General features: G+C 49.0%; 1 protein-coding gene across 3 annotated transcripts in view; it reads right to left on the bottom strand.

Annotated features, from left to right (window-relative positions):
* Nucleotides 1-17,932, bottom strand: part of HRAS (HRas proto-oncogene, GTPase) — a 71,170-nt gene extending 53,238 nt beyond the window's left edge. The window contains exon 1 of one of the 3 annotated variants that reach the window (XM_075928303.1): nt 17,861-17,932. The gene's annotated coding sequence lies outside the window, so the exon portion shown is untranslated. Of the gene's footprint in view, nt 1-17,449; nt 17,813-17,860 lie in introns of those variants that run through there. The other 2 variants (XM_075928304.1, XM_075928301.1) reach the window with 2 other exon arrangements.
* Nucleotides 17,933-20,357: the final 2,425 nt, after the last annotated feature.

The following is a 20,357-nucleotide window of genomic DNA, read 5'->3' as shown; positions in this document are numbered from 1 at the left end:
GCCGTGCGTCACACCTTACAAAGGCTTCAGAGAGCTGCTCTCAGCCCGGAGCGCATTAGGCAAGGTGAGAAAGGAATGTGAAGTGGAGGACTCCAGGTTAGCAGCCACCTCCAAGCACCACATTTTGACAACCTGTCCTCTCCTCACAAAGGAAGAAGACTCAAAGCCTAGGGTGCGACCTGCTCTCCAGAGACTGACTCTAGATCCGCTCGCCTGCTACGCAGGCTAAACGCCACCACCATTTCCTCGGCCACCAGTGAACTAGCCCAGAATAAGGAGCATTTTCCTGAAGGTGGAGAAGGAGGAGAAAGAGCCAGGTTCTGCTCCTTCACAGCACAAGCGAATGAGCTTCACTCCCGATGAGGGCTGGGCATCATGTATGGGGTGGATGGGGAAAAGGAGCAACAACATTCTCACTCCATTCACACCCTCCCAATGCCACCTGCAAAATGATAGGGGGCCCCTTGTGGGGGGGGATGCATCTCCCAAGCCTTGTTGCTACACCACTTTGGTTTGGCTCCCAGGGTTATTGTTTTTCAGTCTCAGACAGGTGCAGGCATTTGGGGAAGTAGCTGTAGATGTGCCTGCCACGGGGGAAGTGGGATAGATGAACTGTAGAGGTAGGAATTATTCTCTTCTCTGCCGCCATAAACCAAGTTTACAGCTCCCTTTATCTCACTTGAGGCAAAAGTCTGAGAATGAGAGATGCCCTGTACAACCTCAAGAGTGAGAATCCCATGTGCTCAGTTGGAAAAATTGGGAGGATTTGTTAGAGAAGAATGTAAGGTGAATTCCTTAGGGAGTGTTATTTGGGGAGCAAAGGTCTAGGGTTTCCTATTGAAGTTTCATCCTGCAGCAGTGGCAGACTGAGGATTGTTTTGAGAAGGGGATTAAACATACATAATGAATTCTTGCCTCTAACAGGTTATTTAAAAGTAGAACAACATTGCTGTGTAGTCAGACTCCAGACTGGTGCAGCAGAGAGCAGGAAAAAGACTCAGGGGCATGCACTTTGATTCCTTGATCTCAATGGTGCTGGATAGCAGGTAAAGGAAGCAGAACTCAACCAGAGGATAGAAGAGTATCTAGGTGCAGGACAAGGCCAAGATCTTTGGGCGTGATCTCACTGCCATCACAGAGAGTGTCATCTCAGTAAGACGGCTCTTACCAGTCCCAGCCTGCACTCCATGCTATGGAATTCAAAAGTAAGCAGCTGACCAAAGCTGCTCAAATTCAGGCACAGCTTATAAATGACAAATGAGATCCGGTTAGACAAGACAGCAGCACCGGTACTAAGCCCAGGTGGATAGTTGTGTTTGGTGATCGCCACATCCACTGAGGTAATAATTCTTTAGAACCAAATCAGGAGTTCATAGCTGACTTGCTGTCACAACAGCCATCTCAAGCGCTTACCTACGCAGCTCACATAAGTGGACACACCCTGGATCTAGGGATCGGAGGCAGCAAGGTGAAGTTACAAACTGAACCTTGTCATGCACCTAAGGATGTTAAGTTGTAGTTACCGAGCTAATCGTATAGTCGATACAATTTGCACTGTCCATCCGATCAGTCGATAGGACCGCTCTGCAGAGCCGCAGCGGGGCTAGCTCCAGGAGCCTCCCACACTGGAGCTCTGCATTTTAAATGTACTAAGAGCCCAGCAGCTCTTACTACGTTTAAAATGCAGAGGCGCAGCGTCTGTGCAAGCTGGGACTGCTCAGTCCTGGCTCGCACTGAGTCCAGCAGCGCCTGTTCGCAGCAGACAGCTCTGTCCGCCACGAACAGGGGCTGCTGCCAGAACAGTCTCTGTCTGTGGTGGGCAGGACTGGCCACTGGCAGGGGCTGCTCTCCTATCCCACCCTTCTGCCTCTGATAGAAGTTCCCATGACACTAGTGGGGATGCTTCAGTCCCTGCTCGCACCATTTCCCCGCTGTGCCACTGCCTCCCCTGCCCCCTGCGGAGACACTGCTGGGGGACCCGGTTTTTAAGCCCGCTCCCCCTAGCACTGGCTCCTGGTCTCCATTAGAGGCAGCAAGGAGTGGGGGAAGCGACTAGTCAAGTCACTACCGGACTATCTGATAAGATTCTGCTTATCGGATAATCAACTAGTCGCTTACATCCCTACATGGACCAAGCCCAAACACTTGTGGTTTGAGGTTGAGTCACCACTATCCTCTTGAGGCAAGGGCCCAGTTTTATAGTCCAGCAAAGGAGGGTCCAGGAAGCTTTAGAGGTATGTGCTGTGGCACCAACTAGCCTCTATCTTTGATGTGGAAGCATGATGAAATCCATAGTGGTGAATTTCAGGTTGATTGCTCTTAAAAATCCTTTTCCCTGGCTCCACCCTCACTGGCCAGTCTGGTATGCAGGACACTAGTCATGGGTTAAATAAGAGGGGAATGCAGCTGGAAGCCAGCTGGCGTAGGTCACAATCCAACTCTAAGCAACTGCAACAATGGTAGCTACTAACCACTCCTACTGCAGACCTGTTCTGCATGATTAATCCAAGTTCCCTTCACCTGAAGGCAGAGTTACCATGAGGAATGAACCATGATAGAGCTGCTCAGATTCTGACATATAGGTGGGTCAATTTCTCCAAGGGAGAATAGATGTTCCTCTCTGCCTGAGTTGCAACTAGAGATGTAGCGGTGCAGTTGTGCAAATGCGAAACCACTAAGCATGAGATTATTGGTTACCCAGTCTGCTACGTGACTCCCAGTCTGGCTCCCAGGGAGCCGCCTGCCACCCCGTGCTGCTACCTTTGACACAGAGGCAGCAGCCGGCTCACCAGGAGAGGGGTGGCAGGTGGGAACTGGCTTAAATGCTGGCTCCTGGTCTGCACCGGCTTCTGGAGACCTGGCTGCCACCCTGCATGTAACTACTGAACTTACTGCATGTAAGAACTCTTCAATTTAGCATCCCTAATTGCAACCAGCAACATTCTATGAAGGTTAAGAAGAGCTGGCATCTGTGCGTGACTAGGCCTATGGCCATTTTGGTTGGTAAGGCCAGTGAGTCGGTTTTTAGATGGCAACAGACAGCAGCTCCTTGCCCAAGTCAGGATACCATGTGCTCTCAAGGGGAAAGTGGTGACCACTGCAGCATTTCACCAATTGTAAACAGCAGTCAAATAAACATCATTCATCTCCTCTATGACAACCCCCAGTAGAGGCAGAAAAGAAGGGGACAGCACCAAAGCAGGGAGTTGCTCAGACTCCCTCGTCAATAAGCAAGCACGCTCACTGCATGCACAGGCGGCGTTGCTGTAAACAGCTACGGCTAAACCCTTCCCACATACCACCACACGGGTATCTGCATCTCTTCCCACACCAATGGAGCAACAATGCAGCTGTTGCCTATCAAAACAGACCAGGGAGTTGGCTACTGCATAGGATGGCTTTTTGGAAACAGAGACAGCCCCTCAGGTGTAAAGCTTGGTTGTTGACCTCGTATTTTCTCATGCAAATCAGGAAGAGGCAGTGGTAAGGAGAGCGGGAATAATACTGAAAGGGTAAAGTCACTTCCATTCTCTGCACACAATGCGAACACATAGGTTAAAAATGCCAGAGCACCAAATGAAACTTAAAACCCCTTTCCTGGTGGAAAGTCAGACTCCACCTCCTGGAGGGAGTCCAACACCATAATACATGGCGGCATGAGCTGCCACAGCCTAAGGCTTGGGATGTGAAATTAGTTGCTGGTTTAGCACATTTTGCCACAAGCTGTGGTGACCTTCCCCCGAGAAAGGTGATTTTCATCAGGGGAAACAAGAAACACGTTTGCCCTTGCACCAAATTCACAAGTTTTGAAAGAAACCAATGCCTTGATTTTTCAAATGCATGATTTTGAAGATGAAAACTAACAATGTTACCTGGCTCTAGATTTCTAGTGTCTCATTTTTTGCCTATGCTGGATGCATTGTGCAGTGAGTGTACACACGCCCACCACAATTTCTGGAGAAAGGAGAGCACTGGGAACATCTCCTTTGCTCCTAGCAGAGGTAAAACAGGGAGATCTTAGAGTACATGTGGGTCAAGAACAGTACAGTACAAAAGCCTGGGCAGTTATTCAGGACTCCAAGATCATACCACACCTCTCTCCTTTTGTCTTAGGTCAGGCTAACAAAGGAGCCCTGACTGCTAACGCAAACCACTTCCCCTGAGCAGAATATACCCACCTCTGAATACAAGAGGGCTCGGTCTCTCTTGCACATGTATAACCTGTCATTACAACAGAGTGTTCCTAAGCCACGTACCTCTAGAAGCCTCAAAACAAGCTCCCTCTCCTCCCCCATCCCAGACACCACCATTTTCACTGAATTCTGCTTTCTCTCATGGCTGCCACTCTCCGGTATCTATGCTGACTCAATCTGGATTGGCAGGACGGCTGGCTATACCTGTTACACAACAGCTTAATGGCTTTTCCCATGGAGCATCCCTCCCCTCTGTTCCACACTATTTCCTGCAGAGAGCTACTGGAACAGACTCAGACATGTTCTTCCTGATCATCCCAGGTGTGAGTGAGAATGTGTGTCTGTTTAGAATCGGTTACCATCACAGACACTTCCCACAAGCCCCACCCGTCTCTTTTCACTCCTGGCTATCTGCTAGCAGCTCTTGCTCTCTCTCCTTCCCTGTAACACTAAAGCATTCTTTGTTCCATAGGGCATACAATCTTCCCCTCATTGAAAACTAAACTACAGACATACCACCGCTAAAAAGGGAGATGTACAGACAGCAAAGATGACATCCCCATGTCAGAGAGCTCTAGCTGCAGCTATTATCCTAGAAACAGACAAACTGAGGTCTTAGCCAGATGCCACCAATTTCCAGGGTTCAAACGAAAAAGGGACCAGCATCTGCACCGATTTTGCTTATGCAAACAAAAAAAATCCAAACTCATCCCTAGTTGGACCCATTCTTTATTATCCAACTACCAAGTCTGTTTTTCTCTTTTGCATTCATATAGCACCTTCCATCCAGCTTTGCAAACACTAATGCATTAGTCCTCATAACATTCCAGTATTATTCCCATTTTACAGAGGAGACACAATGAGGTCATGCTGCAGGTCTGAGAGAGCTGAAAATGGAGTAAGGCCTGACAATGCAGGTCTGCTGGCAATAGCCATCCATCATCTCCTGGCCCAAACACCCAGACATACTGTTCATAATAGTATGTCCATCAAAAGCACATACCACATCTCTCTACCATAGATTCTTAACTGTTCTGCCGAGACTGCTGTTCAGATAGAAGTTGTAAGTTTCATTCCAACAGGAAGATGAAAATGGATTTTTGTTACTATGTTGGTCTGTAGTTTCTAGAGACACTTCTGTACTAGAAACTGGGCAGGCACCGGCCATCACACAAAATTCATATTCTGACTTTTCTAAACGATTAAACAGCTTTTTCTTGTTTTGTTTTTTATTTTTATTACCACCACTGCTGCCTTCAGCTAGTCCCCATCATGGGTGATTAACTGCTAAGAAATATCCTCCCTGGTCAAATCTTAATGTATGCTATCTGGTTATTCACTGGAGAATTGTTCCAACACTTCACACCACACACAGGATGCCCCTCAAGTGAAACAGAAGCATCTCCTTATAGGTAGAAGGATGTCGTACAATCCCCAGTACTGAAATTAGAATCCCGTTCAGAGTTAGCCAACAACATGGTGATTAACAGCTGAGAGACACACTGGCACACAAAACATCACCTGAACCCTTCCCTTTCACTGTTCTTTTGCTGTAAATCAAGCAAACTGCATTCATTCTTCTCAGCCTTCTGAGCACCGCATCCAAGAAAAGGCACAATCTTAACTGCAAACACAGATCTCTCAGAAAGGATGTTTCCAGTATACTGAAACATGGGATAACAGGAAGCATCAAAGTAGCAATGAAGGAGGAGAGAAGCTTAACCTGACGTGGAGAGCATCATTTTCAGGCCACCATTGAAAGAAATCTATTATCCCACCACATCTCTGCTTCACGCATGCAGGAAAAGCTATCCCTGCTCTCCCCTGCACTCTCAAAACAGTAGGTTGGAAAGCCCACAGACGCTCAAAGTAGGGATATAAAGGGTTAAACAAGACAGGCCCTCCGGACCACAGGATCCTGCTTACCCAGTTAACATTTTAAATGAGATTTTACATCCCTAGCTCTAAGTCCCACCAGCACAAGAGATCACACTGCACCAATATCCTTTGCCTTCCAAGAGCAATCTTCCTGAGCTAGGATACCATTCAGGAGGCAAACCAGGGTAGGGAATAGGGAAAGAGCCTTTCCAGCAAGGAAGACCTTCTGAATGAAGAGACAGGGACTACACAGTTTGGAGAGCAGATGAATAAGACAAAGAAAGTTACTGCATGTTACTATTCATTCTGTGTAGTAATACAAGAACATAAGGATATTCAATGACATTTAAAAGCAGAAAGTTTAAAATGCCTTTCCCTCTACAAAACAGAGTCTGTCTGTGGACTTCTGTGCCACAGCATACGGTGGCCAAGAGCTGTAACTGGACATTTAGGAGTAACACCACCACCTAGAATTACAATACTAAGAATAAAAATAAAACAGGCTTGGAATTAACAGACACCCTCATGCCTCTATCCATGTCAGCTTTTATGCAGCAGCCCAGTACAGTGATACCTGTCCATCTCAAGGCTTGAGCCAACATCTAACTAATGGGGTGTCATGAAGACACTTTCCTTGTAGAGATGTCAGATAGCATGTAATTGAATAGTCATGGAACCGCATAACATTTTAGCAGTTACATAACTAGTCAATCCTCCCTAGGGGCGGGAGTGGCAGCCCTGTATCAGAAGCAACAGCAGGAGGTGGCAGGCAGGAGCTGGTCCACAAGGGAAGCTGGTGTAAAAACCAGTTCCCTGTGCAAACCAGCTCTGCCTGCCGCCCCTGATGCCGGAGCGGCCTCTGTCTGCGGCAAACCCAGGCTCGCCGTGGACAGAGGCTGCTCTGTGGCAGCCTCCCCTCCTCTCCTCGCAGCTGCCTCTCAGAGGCAGTGGGGAGCAGAAGGCGCAGGCAGATCTGTGGAGCTGGTGCTGGGGGAGCTGGCACTGGGGGAGCTGGCTTGCTCCTGCCTCTCCTCCCGCTTCTGTGGGAGGCAGCAAGTGGGGGGCAGGTGAGTCCGCGGAGTTGGCATGCACAGAAAACTGGCACAAAAGCCGGCTCCTTGTGTGTATTGGCTCCTGTCTGCCCCCCTCACCCGCTACGCTGCTGCCTCTGTATCAGAGGCTGCAGTGGCCGTGTGGGAGGGCAGGCTAATTCGGTGTTCATAGGGAGCCGGCTTAAAGGGAGGCGGGGGAGGACAGCCGGTGTCTATGGGCTTTTAAGTCAGCTCCCCATGGGAACCAGCTCCCTCCCCTGATACAAAGGCAGCAAGGGGGAGGGAAATGCATGTAGATGACAGGATTAATCAATAAGCCTAGGCCTACTGGTTAATCGTGTAATCGTCTACACAATGACAACCCTATTTCCTTGAGAGCATAACTGCTTAAAGAAGGGGTTTCTTGCACTTTCCTTTGAAACAATTGATACCAATCAGAGACAGGATACTGGGGCAGATTAACCACTGGTCTGATCCAGTGTTCCTTCTAACTTTGTATTTTCATGTATAGAATGAATTTTGACATACACCAAGATGGAGATGATTTGTGACACGTCACCTCCGTATTGTGCACATAACAAAATTCATTCTGCACGCAGATCATCAGTGGGGGTAGAGCGTAGGGATGTGAACGTGCACCCATGTACACAGTTAACCGATGAGCCTGGGCTCACTGGTTAACATGCATGGTTACACACAGTCCGTCGTCCCCTCCCACCACACACACATGCACACACAGGGAGCCAGCATTTAAGGTGGGGCAGGCAGCTCTGCGGGAGCCGGTACCTGCAGGAAACCAGCTCTAAAGCCAACTCCCTATGAGCACTGGCTCCCCCTTTCCCCCCCCTCTTCATCAGAGTGGAGGGGGGGAAGGGAGGATTGTGCCAGGCAGCTAGTACGCATCCCTAGTAGAGCCAAGGGGTTTGGAGTGAGAGAGGAGGCTCAGGGTGGGGGTGCAGGTTCTGGGAGAGCCTCTGGGAGAGAGGGGTCCCCCAATTCCTATCTCACTACTGCAGCGGCTCTGGGCCAGGCAAGAAGGCCCCTCTATCTGCCATGGCAGCTCCAGTGAGATGGGGCTGGAGGAAGGGTGCCTCTCTCCAGATACTGCTGCATGCTGGCAGAGATGGCGGGGGAAGATGCCCGTTTCCCAGCACCAGCAGGGAGCTGTTGCGGCTAGGGGAGAGGCGCCCTTCCCCCTGCTGTAGCAGCTCCCTGCGCCGCAGCCCTGAGCCCCTACACGAGGTTTATTAGGCAGCTGCGTGGCTATACTGCTTAGAGGGAACTCTGAATCCAGTCTGGCAAGTTCCTGAAGAGGAGCCTGGCCTTCAGAAAAAAAAATACTAGAGAGTAGGGATGTAAAAGGTTAACTGGTTAACCTTAGGAGGTGAGGCATTCTGGTTCACTGGTAGGGGCTGGAGCTGCCCACTCCCTCCCCACACAGGGTACATGCTGGCTCCCCCAGAGCAGAGCTGGAAGCTCTTTCCAGTTCCACTCCCAGGATGGCTTTGCTGTGGGCTCTGCAGCATAAAGCTTAGTTAAGTTTTATACAGCAGAGCCTGCAACATGTGTAACCACTAGGATTTTTAGTGGTTACACGGTTACATTTTTACATCCCTACTAGTGAGCACACGGAAGAAAGCACATAAATGAAAGGGATACTTAAAAATGCAATTTGTGAGTTGACCAGTTCTTGGAGGAAGAGGACCGCTGTTCTCATGTGAAGAGGTAGGGACTTACTGGTAAGTCTTTATAAAAATATCCACTTGTGCAGGGCAGGAAGGAATCCTCCCAAGCAAACTGACAACAGCCCTGCTTTTCTAAGCCTGCAGACAAGTCATATGCAGCGACTGCTGCTCAGAGTTCCAACAAGCTGCAACAGTGTGAAAGCTGATGAGATTGATCAGTTTTCACTAACAGTTGTCCTGCTCTCTTGGAGCAGCAGTGAAAATGACAAGAATTTGGTCAACTTCATTTTTGTGGCTGACAGGGAACTCTGAGCAACAGCAGAAACCAACACTGGACTGGAGATACTCATTGAGATCTCCGACCAAATATGACTGCTGAAAGAACTACAGAAACATCCTCCTTGCAACAGCCGAAAATCAAGAGAAAGATGGAGTAGCATTGCCCCATGGTCATTCCCAGGTTTCATATTCATATTCAATAAGTAGGATTAGCTCATCTGGCCATGAAGTATTTGATATTTTTCACTATTCCTCTGAGGGGCTAAAGGAAACTGGGAATAATGGGATAACATGGGGGGGGGGGGGGGAGTAGTATGAGAGAAAGGTTTAGAAGGAAAAAAGGAAAGACGATACACGGGAAGATGTTAATTATGGAGGGATAGAAGAAAAAGAAACAGACACAGAGTAGGGATGTAAAATTTCAATTAATTGGCTAATTGAATAGTCAATGTAGCTTGCAACAACTATTCGATTAGTTGACAAGGCGTCTCCACCTCTGAAGTGTAGCAACAGCCCTGGAGATGTTTCTACACTTCAAAGGCAAAAGTGCTGTGGGGAGCACGGAGCCAGCAGGAGACTAAAGCAGTCCTCTACTGGTTCCACAATCCCCATGGTGTTTCAAAGCGGCAGCACCGCATGGAACCCAGGGCCAGCAGGCGAGTCCCCCACTGACCCCAGGCACTGCCACTCTGAGGAACCCCCTCCTCTACCCTCCCCCTTGCTGCAGAGGCAGCAAGGGGTGGGGAAGCGACCAATCAACTAGTGTGTCGACTAGCCGATAAACATTTGCTTATCGGATAGTCAACTAGTCGTTCACATCCCTGAGACAGCTCATTGCAATTTGTTATACAAACAAGTGTAGTGAAGACAGGAAGAGAAAGTCAGTCTAAAAAAACCAACCAAGAAAAATGTAGCATGGCCGGGTGGTTAAACAGCACTCAGCAAGTACATCATTTGATTAATTTTAACAACATTTGTCAATTTATTCAAATAATACTCTGTGGAATTTGTATATTAATCAGATTAATGGCTATGAGGCTAATACAGGTGGAATTCAAACATATTCGGATTTTTCAGTACTTGATGCACTACGGCAGGGCAAGCCCGAGCCATTCATGCGCCCCGGGCCCTGGGAGCTTGGCCCCGCCCCCAAGCACACAGCGCATGCGTGACCCCGCCTCCGCCCGGCCCAGCAGCCCTGTGCAGCGCCCCCTACAATGGGGCACCCCGGGCGGTAGCCCAGTTGGCCCATACCTTAGGCCTGCTCTGCGCTATGATTGTAAGTTTACAATTTAAACCATTAAGTAAAAAGACATGGCAACAGGATACAGTTAGACACAGTGTAATAAACAGTTCTTGCTCCCATAAACTGTAGGTTGCCGTTATTTTTTTTTTACTTTGGATACTAGGTATCTGGTAATTCTTTTCAAGCCCTGACCACTGGCCCCTTCAAGTTGGTAGAGAGCGAAGTCCTAGCTACACAAGAACCACACACTGATGAAGCTGGTTTCTTCAAACAATATGAAGTCTACTACAAATAAAGCATTCCCCCATATTCAGTTTTAGAATTCCACACCTTTTCAAATTACAGTCAAACACATAAGACATCGCCAGAGGAGAATGGAACGTGTCAATATCAGCAACGTATCCTTTTCTCTATGGAGAATGGCATGCAAGGTCTCATATTATAAAAACCACATCATGTGGGAAGCTTTCTTGGATACATGCAATTGAGTTTCTAGTCCTTACATGCATTTAGACTGAGAATTGAACATGAACTTGTGCAATGTTTTCAGTCCACATAGGCAGAAAGAGAGACACCGAACCAGTATGCCTGCAGACTAAGGAAGCCAGCACAGCATCAGCCCGTATTTGTATGATTATCTGTGCAACTGTAAAAGCTAGAAATATAATTTCCTTTTTAGATGAAATTACATGGAAATTGATGCACTGGAATCCCCACACTCACCAGGGAAAGCTTCCCCCACATTATTAGCTTTTTCCAGAGTTCCTTTGGAGAACTAATATAATAAGCCAATGAACTCCCTCTTCATATACAATCACAGAGCAAAGCACAGTAGAGCCCTTTCAAATTGATACGGCACCAGTATGGAAAACCGGCACTTTGCAATTTGCCAACATATTAGACTATCAAATGCTGTTCATGTTTTTACGGTAATCTCAACAATTTACTGTAGCTAAGCATTGAAGAATCAAGATCAGGGCATTTCTGGGGACCAGATGCTAGCTAGAAGAGTTTACTTTAGGGCCAAAGACTTGTCTGATCATTAGCATGACAGAGATGCCCTGCACTGAGGTAATTTTTGCTAATTTAAAAGTGGGTTTAAAAAAAAATGAGTTTTTTTCTCTCCATCCTTCATCTTTCACTTTTAAAAGCAAAGCGAGCCTCATTCTGATGAAATGCACCAAAATAGAAAATGCCACACAAACATGACTCCGCCCCAACATGGAGGGACTTCCTCTAGCGAAAAGGAAATGAATCAGCCCAACTAATCTTTGTTCACAATTTCGCCAAGGGTAGCAATTAAAAAAGTTTGTCTTTTAGGAACAGGATGGAGAAGATCTTTGATGAACAGAGGGGAAGGACAGTCCAGTAACTAAAAGCACTAGCCCTTGGACCCAGGCGAGACTGTTCGAGTTCCTGCTCCACCAAAGACTCAGCATGTGACCTTTGGCAACTCTCTTAGGCTCAGATTTAGAGAGCAAAGGTATTTCAACAGATATTAGGAGCCAAAATATCTTGGAGGATGTGGGCCTTAGCTACTCTGTGCCTCAGTTCTCCATCCTTAAAACAGAGTTAACACCAATGTTGTGAGGATACATAAATTAAAAACAATGAGGCATGCAATAATAGGACTGTACCTAACATGGCTAAACCAACGAAAAGCCATCACTAAGGATGTAAAATCCTATGTTTAATTGGTTAACCAGTTAAACATTGTTTAACCAGTTAACTGGTTTAAGGGGGAGACGGTACTGAGACTCCCTGCCTGCTGCTGGGCTGGAGCACCACTCCTCCCCCCCCCCCCCGACACACACTGCAGCTTGTGGGGCACTTGGGCCTGCCGCAGACAGAGATTAACTGGAACCGGTAAGCACTACCCTTACTGGTTAACCTCTCACATCCCTAGCCATCACACTGATTGTTTACCATCGATCCAGGTCAGAATGGACCTGTTGACTCAACATAACGAGTTTCAAGTGAGAGATGGACAAATTTAAATATGGACTAGTATAATGGGTTGTTTCTAACAGTCAGGGTAGGGATTGGCAACCCTGACGGTCCCTCATGACTTATGGTTTATGTTCGGAAAGCTCTTTCTCCACGGCTTCAGCCAGCCAGTCACCTGCCAGGGTAAGAATTAAGTAGTCAGCTTTGGACTAATGCTGAAATCTACTTTCTATATTTCTCTTATTTCCATAGCCATCGACAAATGGCAGAAAGACTGTTGCTGATGCTTTTATTTCTGGAAAGAAGTTCTAGAGGCACAGGAGAAAAAACTACCCAACAACAAAATTAAATAGAAAGCACTAAAGCAGCAGATGCATCAAGTACTTACTCCACTTCATTTTCTTGCCAATATTCTCAACCAAAAACAACAGGCGAGATGTCTAAATGCTGAAGGTGCTGCTGCTATGACATAGGCAGCCAATCATGCCAACCATAATAAATTTTAGGACTGGAGGTAAAAAATTCAAGCAGTGCATGTCATGCTTGCTGATGTTTTAAAGAAAGTCACACCATTGAATTGGTGGGAGTTATTAGCTAAGCACCTGGAATCAGAATTTGTTGAAGTGCTAAACCAGCTTTTGACATCAGCAGTCTCCTCTGCAGGTACAGAAAAAATATGTTCTTCATTTGAACTAATTCATTCAAAGCTGAGTCATCGATTTAGTTTAAAAAGTAGGAAAGCACGTCTCTCTCTTCCAGTCAATGAATAAAGACCAAGGAGGGACAGGATGAGATCTACTAGTTTTAAAAGTTTGAAGACCAGCCCAAGTATCTTGTGAAACTCATTTTCAAGAGACTTAGGGGAGTAGGAACTTAAGATTCAGTCACTTTCACCTAGACATATTTGAAAAATTGTCTAGGCCAGTATTTCTCAACCTTTTTTTTATAAGGTACCCCTTTTTAAAAATATATATAAGTACCCCCAAGTACCTACAGTTTTCAGACACACAAAAAAATTTCTACCATTGCAACACATTTGTTTAAACAACTTGATCCTAGATGGGCGGGCAATGAAATTTTTGGGTGTAAAAAGTACAAAAATAATAAAGTGCTGTAAAACTTAAAACAAAAATTCAGTTTTCTCCAAATTTCAGTTGTGTTGACGTACCCCCCAGACTTCTTTCAAGTACCCCTATGGATACCTGTACCACTGGTTGAGAAACACTGGATGAGAAACACTGGTCTAGGCTAACCCGGAATGATCAATTTAATCCACTGACTTCAGATAATCCTTCTTTTTAAGAAATCATTTAGTTATAAACATGAATCATGTTTTATAAGAGAAGTTAGTGTATTCCAAATATTTTCGGTTATTTTAACAAATACATTTTATATGCTGTTTTGTATGCAAGTCAATTCTACTTACCTCTTAATGCAGCTCTACCCAAAATTATAAGCAAAGAGTTAATTATCTAGTAAATAAGCAATATATCATTCACCATTTTCTAACTTACTACAAATATACAATTAAGAATCTGAAAATACTAAGGTCCATAACTGCTTAAATAAGCATAGGGAATATGCTATAACTAAGTAGCAAAAAGAGGTACCAGATCTACTATATAAAGGCTCTATTTTAAATTGCCATGTTTTAATTAGGGATGTGAACATGTAACCATGTACACATGTGAAAGTAACCTGGGCTCATCAATTAACCTTCACGGTTACACACAGGCTCCCTGTACGCACAGGGAACTGGCCCACACAGCCTACCCTTGCTCTGCTGCCTCCGTACTAGCTGAAATTCAGCAGTTACACGTTTACTTAACCACATTTAACATCCCAAGTTTTAATAGTTATATCCACCAGCGAGAATGAATCTTTCTTTAGAATATAAATGCAGTCCAAATGGAAAAGTTGATTAACAAGGATAATGTAAATCGAGACTTTCCACTGGTGAGTCAAATCAATACAAGTTGGCCAGGAAGAGTGTCTCTCCTCCACCCCCCACCTTATTTTTGGAAGCGAACAACAGTTTGGTCTCCTTCCTCTGAAGCATCAAAGATGGTCTCATCAAGAGATAGGACTTTCGACTAGATGGGCTATCCCTCCATCACCAGCTTAGCACTGGCTGGGTTCTTGTTGACATGCTCAGTGTGTAACTGACTCCATATATGGAGTCAGGAAGGAATTTTCCTGCAGATCAGATTGGCTTCCCCTGTAACATGGGATGCAAATCGCTTGCCAGGATTATATTGGTCACTCTGTCAATGTCTTGCCATTATAGAGATCTCAGGCACCGAACACCTCAGTCCCTCTGCCTATGGCACATAGTAGCCTAGTGCCCTATGGACTGTAATGCTTTGATCTAGTTTCAGTTGGGTTCAGTGCAGGTGCTGGTGGCCTGCAATATACTAAGCAGTCTAGATCGGGATGGGGAACCTCAGGCTCAGATGTGGCGCTCGGCTTGCCTGGATCTGCCCCCCAAGGCTCAGGCCTCCCACAGCATTGGGGAGCCCATGCTGGTGCTCCAGCTGGGGGCTGAGGTGCACAAAATCTACTAGCATAGCCGCCGCCTCACCCCGAGGCTCTGATGTGCAAGAGGAATGTACGGCATATCTTTCCCCTTCTCAGTTGGGGGCCCACAGGGGTATTTTGTTCTGCTTCTCACTTGTGTGCGACCTTCCTACTGATTTCTCTCTGGGTCAGTGGCCCCTGACTCAAAAAAGGCTCCCCACCCCTGGTCTAGATGATCTAGTGTTCCCTTCTGGCCTTAAACTCTATGACCTCATCTGCTGCAACCACTGCATTTAAACAAGTGCAATGCATCTATGCTGGGATGGGATTGTTGAAGCAGTACAACATCCCTGGCTAAAATCCCAGTGTAGACAAGCTCTTACAGATATAAAAGATCTGCATCGCATCTCCAACCCCTGGAGCCAGCCAGCCCTCCTCTTTGCATAATTTTCTTGCACATTTAGGCTATGATTTTCAAAGGAGGCTAAAGCTCTCTTAACAACTACTTAGTTACACCATGGCAGACCCTTTGTGGACACACTTCTACCAATTTAGAATAGGTTACATCAATTTAGCTCACCTGTAAAATTTACCAACACAAGCAAAATTCATTTATAATAAGCTCAGCCCAATACAAGGAATGTCCTATCCTTCCAACTCAAGTGTTCGCACCTTTTTCAGTCAGTTTAAAAGCACCCCTGCGGTTAAACTGGAACAACTGAGTGCAGGCCAGGTCCAAGAGAGTTTCGCACCTAATTCAAAGGCTTCTTTGAAAATCTCAGCATCATTACCCCCTAGTGTGCGCCCCACAGTGATGTACTGTATAAATGCTGTGCAAGGCATTTCAAGAGCTAACCATCAGCCATTCGGAGTTTGCTAATCCCCACTCAGACTTCCATATGGCTTTCCCTCCCAACTGCAGAGACAGGAAGCCTCACCCTGAGGCTATAGAAGGTTCTGAAGAGTTTCCCCTGACATTATTCCCAAGTGACATATCATGGGGAGTTATGTCCATCCCTCCTCTTCCTGTGGGTGGCCATGGCATAACACTTGAGGCTAGAAAGCAAGACACACCCTAGAAGGATCCTTGAAAGATTTCTTTCTCCTGTCCCACCCCCCAAAAAAACCCAGCATTCTGTTTTAACCCCTGCCTTTTAAAGGACTGCAGGACCTCCTCTGGAATGAAAGACAGACAGAGGAGTTATTATTACTGCAGCAATTCAATGGCACAGGACTTGAAAGAACAGTGACCACCCAGGCTCTGCTATTAGAAGTCTTGCTGTGCTATCAGCATAGACCACTCCCTAAGCTGCTGCCGACAGTGATATCACTGCAGGCATCAGTAGAGAGATACCCAGGGATCTGGGAGGGATGAAAAACGAGCGAGGCAGGGGAAAAAATAGGGAAAGGAAACGTGACAGCAGGCTGTTGCCTTCTCCTGGAGGATGCAGGGCCCCTCCCATGTATTTCCCCATGTTTTCTGGATTGGCAGGAAGTGTTTACAGAAAGCACAGTCATTGTAAGACTGGGAGGGCAGGACAGCAGGTGATTCTCCCCCTCCCTTCCTTTCCCGTTTGGAAACCCTGCCAGATTTTGGCAACCAGAAAGGAAGCTAAGAAGAAAGCACACAAGTCATCAGCAACCCTAAGATCTCAGGGCGACTGGCTCCCTGGTGCAAAAGGTGCAGAGGGATGTGGAATGCCACAGCTACTAGAGGGCCATTGGGCTGGGACATACAGGAGGAGACATTTCTACCATTACCAGATGACACACATTAGTTAACATGACTGCCACGATACTAGTGCACAAGCTTTTAAATCTGGAGGTATGAGAACCGCCCCTGTGGCCTCCCAAGCAAGCTGCTGGGGCCTGATTTGCAGGAAACAAAAGGGTCTGAAAATCAAGGGGAAGCTTCGGGCGGATGTAGGGAGTACACATTTGTAAATACTCAGAGAAATATAGGAAGAAAAATGCAGTCCCCCCCCCACACACACACAAACTCTAACAGGTGGCTCTCCGTCTCCCCTCACTACCTTCTTCCAGCGGGGTGCAGCGTCCGACACATCCAAGGCCAAAGCTGCTCTTTCACCCCAGCTCAGATCCCTTCCCAGACACACCCACTGTTGTCTTGCTTTTCCCTTCACAGACGTGACCCCTCCCCTGGCGGCTGCCCCCTCTCACAAGCACAGCCGTGAACACACGTCTCACCCCATGCAAGTGCTCGCTCGCCACCCACCTGGCAGGCACCCCACCCTCCCAACACACACACTTTTAAAACAGGCAGCCGCTTTCCCATTGCGGAGAGGGGCGGTTTGCCCTTCCCAGCTCACTTTGGAGCCTCCTAGTACAGCTGGTGCAGGATCAAGCGAGCGACCCGCCGAGCCGCCGCCGCCGCCTGCTCAGGCAAAGCCAGCTCTGCAATGCTGGACTGCAGCCGCCAGCCCTTACGGCGCACACATGCTCCCGGGCACACGCTGCCCAGGCCACTGCAATGCCGCCCTCAGCACTCCCGGGGGGTGGCGGGGGAGGGAAGGGGGCCGAGAGACACTTCCTCCTCCCCCCGCGCCCAGCGCCACCGCCCCTGCCCGCACTTCGGCAGCCCACCCGCCAACCCCGCTGCCCCGCCAAGCGGAGGAGACGGGGGGCACTTACCAGCGCGCCCGCCCAGGCTGCTTTCCTTGCGAGACAGAGAGCCGGGGGAGGGGGCAAATCCTCAGTGCGGGGGGGCGGCTTCTGCGGGAGCGGCGCACACAAAGTTTGGAGGGAAAAGGCAAAAACAAAACAAAAATCCCCCCTCCCGGCCAGATCCTGCTTCCCTCCCGGCGGCGGGTCAGCGGCGCGCCGGGCCCAGCAGCAGGCGAACTTTCCACCGGGGTGGTGGAGAAGCCCCCGGCTGGCAGCGCCCTCCCCGCATTGGCACCGAGCACTGGGGCGCTCGCGGGCTGCAGCGGCGGCGGCGGCTCGGACAATGTGTGTGTGTGTGTGCACCAGGGGCGAGCCCCGGCAGCGGCAGCGGCGAGCGGCACACGCCCAGGCTCCGCTCCCCGCCCAGCCGTCACTCACCGCCTCCCGCCGCCGCTGATAGGCCGCTCCGGGCCCCGGGGAGCGGAGCCACCCTCCTGGTGGGCTGCGGGCCGCGTCAGTCACCGAGGCGAACGGCGCCTCCTTTCTCCTCCGCCCCCTGCTGCCGCCTCGGCCGGGGCACGGGGCGGGTTATGGGGAAGCTGCGGCAGCGGGCGGGGAATTGCTCCTCGGCTTTTATTTTTAGCGCCTCGTTGCCAGCCCGTGGAGTCCAGCGACGCGGGGAGGTACCGATGCTTTATAACCTGGTGCAACAGGGACTTGTTCCGCCAAGGGTGAGTTGTAATCACCCCCGACGCATCAGAGGCCGAGGAGCACACAAATGGTCCAGCTGGACACACCTAGGCAAACGTTGTTTAAGAATGAGTTTTGATCTCCCACCTCTTCTCGCCCACTCCTTAAAGGAAACAGATATGGGGGGCCATATCCTCACCCCTCAAGCAACCTCATTGACTTCAGTGGAGCTGTGCTGATTTACCCCAGGGCTGGCTTTAGCGTGGTTGGGACCAAGGCATCCTTCCTTCTGTCCTTCCCTTTTCTTCAACTTGAATGGAGTGCTGGGGAAAGGTGCTGGCTTGTTGGAAGACCCTGGAGAATGGAGTTTTGTTTAGCCACAGAACATGAAGGGCCTGGGCATTTAGAAATAGGTAGGGTCCTACCAAATTCAAAATCACAACCATGAAAAATATGTCGCAGACTATAAAGTCTGGTTCCCCCCCCATGAAATCTGGTCTCTTCTGTGCTTTTATCTTATACTATGCAAATCTCACGGTGCAGATTAGATAGGGGTCCTGATACAAAGGAAGCTGCTGAGAGGTCACAACGTTATTTTCGAGGCATTGTGGTTTTGCCACTCTTAACTTCCATGCTGCCTGCAGAGCTGAGTGGCCAGAGTGTTGGGTGGCTGCTGGCTGGGTGACCAGCTTTGGAAGCAGCGCCTTGCCAGCAGCTGCACTGAAGTAAGGTTCGCAATACCATACCATGTCACTCATACATCTGCATTGCGGCCTTCAGAGCTGGGTGGCCAGAGAGTGGTGGCTACTGACCCATGGCTCAATTCTGCAGGCAGTAGTGCAGAAGCAAGAGTGGCAATGTCATGCCATCTTTCTGCATTGCTGCTGGTGCAGCTCTTCCTTCAGACCTGGGCTCCTGGCCAGCAGCTGCCACTCTGCAGCTACCCAGCTCTGTGCAGAAGTAAAAGTAGCAGTTCTGTGACCCTACCCCCAGTGCCTTAATGAGTTAGAACCCCAACAATTATAGCACCATGAAATTTCATATTGTAAATTTCGTTATATCAGATATTTAGATTGCTTAAACCTTATGACCATGAAGTTGACCAAAATGGACCACAACTAGGGTAGGGCCCTAACAAGAGAGTTGTTCTGTTCCCAAATCAGGACACTCCTGGGCATCTCCCATCATAATAAAAGGTATACACGTAAAACACTGCAGCGGTGCTTCAGTGAAGCTGTTCCATACTGTTGCAGATTTACGGGCGCGAGCTCCTACTCTCTGGCAGGAGGGCGGGGCCCTGCGAGCCCACCACCTCAGTTTACCCACGTAAGACGGGCTTAAGGGCATGAGCCGGCAGGAGCGTGGGGCCCAGCAAGCCCACCGTCTTAAAGGTCAGGGGGAGGGGAAATCCCTGAGGTCTCTCAGCCCCTAAGTCCTGCCCCCTCTTGGGGCTCAGTAATGACAGTCTGTCCACTAGGCCAATTGGCTGGCAGTACTCAATGCGCAATTAGAATGCAGTGTGGGGGGAGGAGGGGATTTAGGGGGACCCAGGCCCTCCCTCTCCACAGGGTCCCAGCCCGGGGCCCTAAGGGTTCAGCGTGTTTGACCCCTACCCAGCTGACAGGGTTCCACCCTGAAGCGCGCCGCCCACGGGCGCCTAAAGCACTCTGCCCCAGGCTGCTTCCTATCCCCCTCCTGAGTACCGACCCCCCCTGGGTTCATCCAAGGGGCTTACCTGTCCAGCGGCTTCTCTGGCACTTTGGTCTCTGCACCGAGCTTCCGGGGGATGCAGGCCGCTCCTCCACTGGGGTGGCAGACTTTGCTCCCAGCGCGGCGACAGGTGCCTCCAACTTTGTGCACCGCCCCGCTGCCCTCTTCTCCAGGACTTTTCAAGTGGCCCGCCGCTGGCCGCCAACAGATGCTGCTCTGCCCCTTCAACGTCCCGCTGCTCTGGGGCACCGCGGGTTTGTATTGGGGCCCCGCCCCCGCACACCATGGCCCTCTGCCATCCGCGCAGCTCCGGCAGCTGCTGGCTGCTGCTTCCTGGCATCGTGTCGCCCCACCCTCTTGCTGATAGAGTGGGCAGAGTCTTGTTGGTCCTAGTGTGGGCCTCGGCGGGCCCATCACACGCACCAAAAGGAGAGCCATAATGCTGTCTACACCAGGGACTGGGACCATATAACTCTCGCTCAGGGGTATGGATTTTTCATGACCTGCTTATACAGCTGTGACTGCATAGTGTAGA

The sequence above is a fragment of the Pelodiscus sinensis genome, chromosome 4 (assembly GCF_049634645.1).
Source record: "Pelodiscus sinensis isolate JC-2024 chromosome 4, ASM4963464v1, whole genome shotgun sequence".
In the NCBI taxonomy this organism is placed as follows: domain Eukaryota; kingdom Metazoa; phylum Chordata; order Testudines; family Trionychidae; genus Pelodiscus; species Pelodiscus sinensis.
Note: the sequence above shows the minus strand (reverse complement) of the source record. Positions and strands in the feature narration are given on the sequence as shown.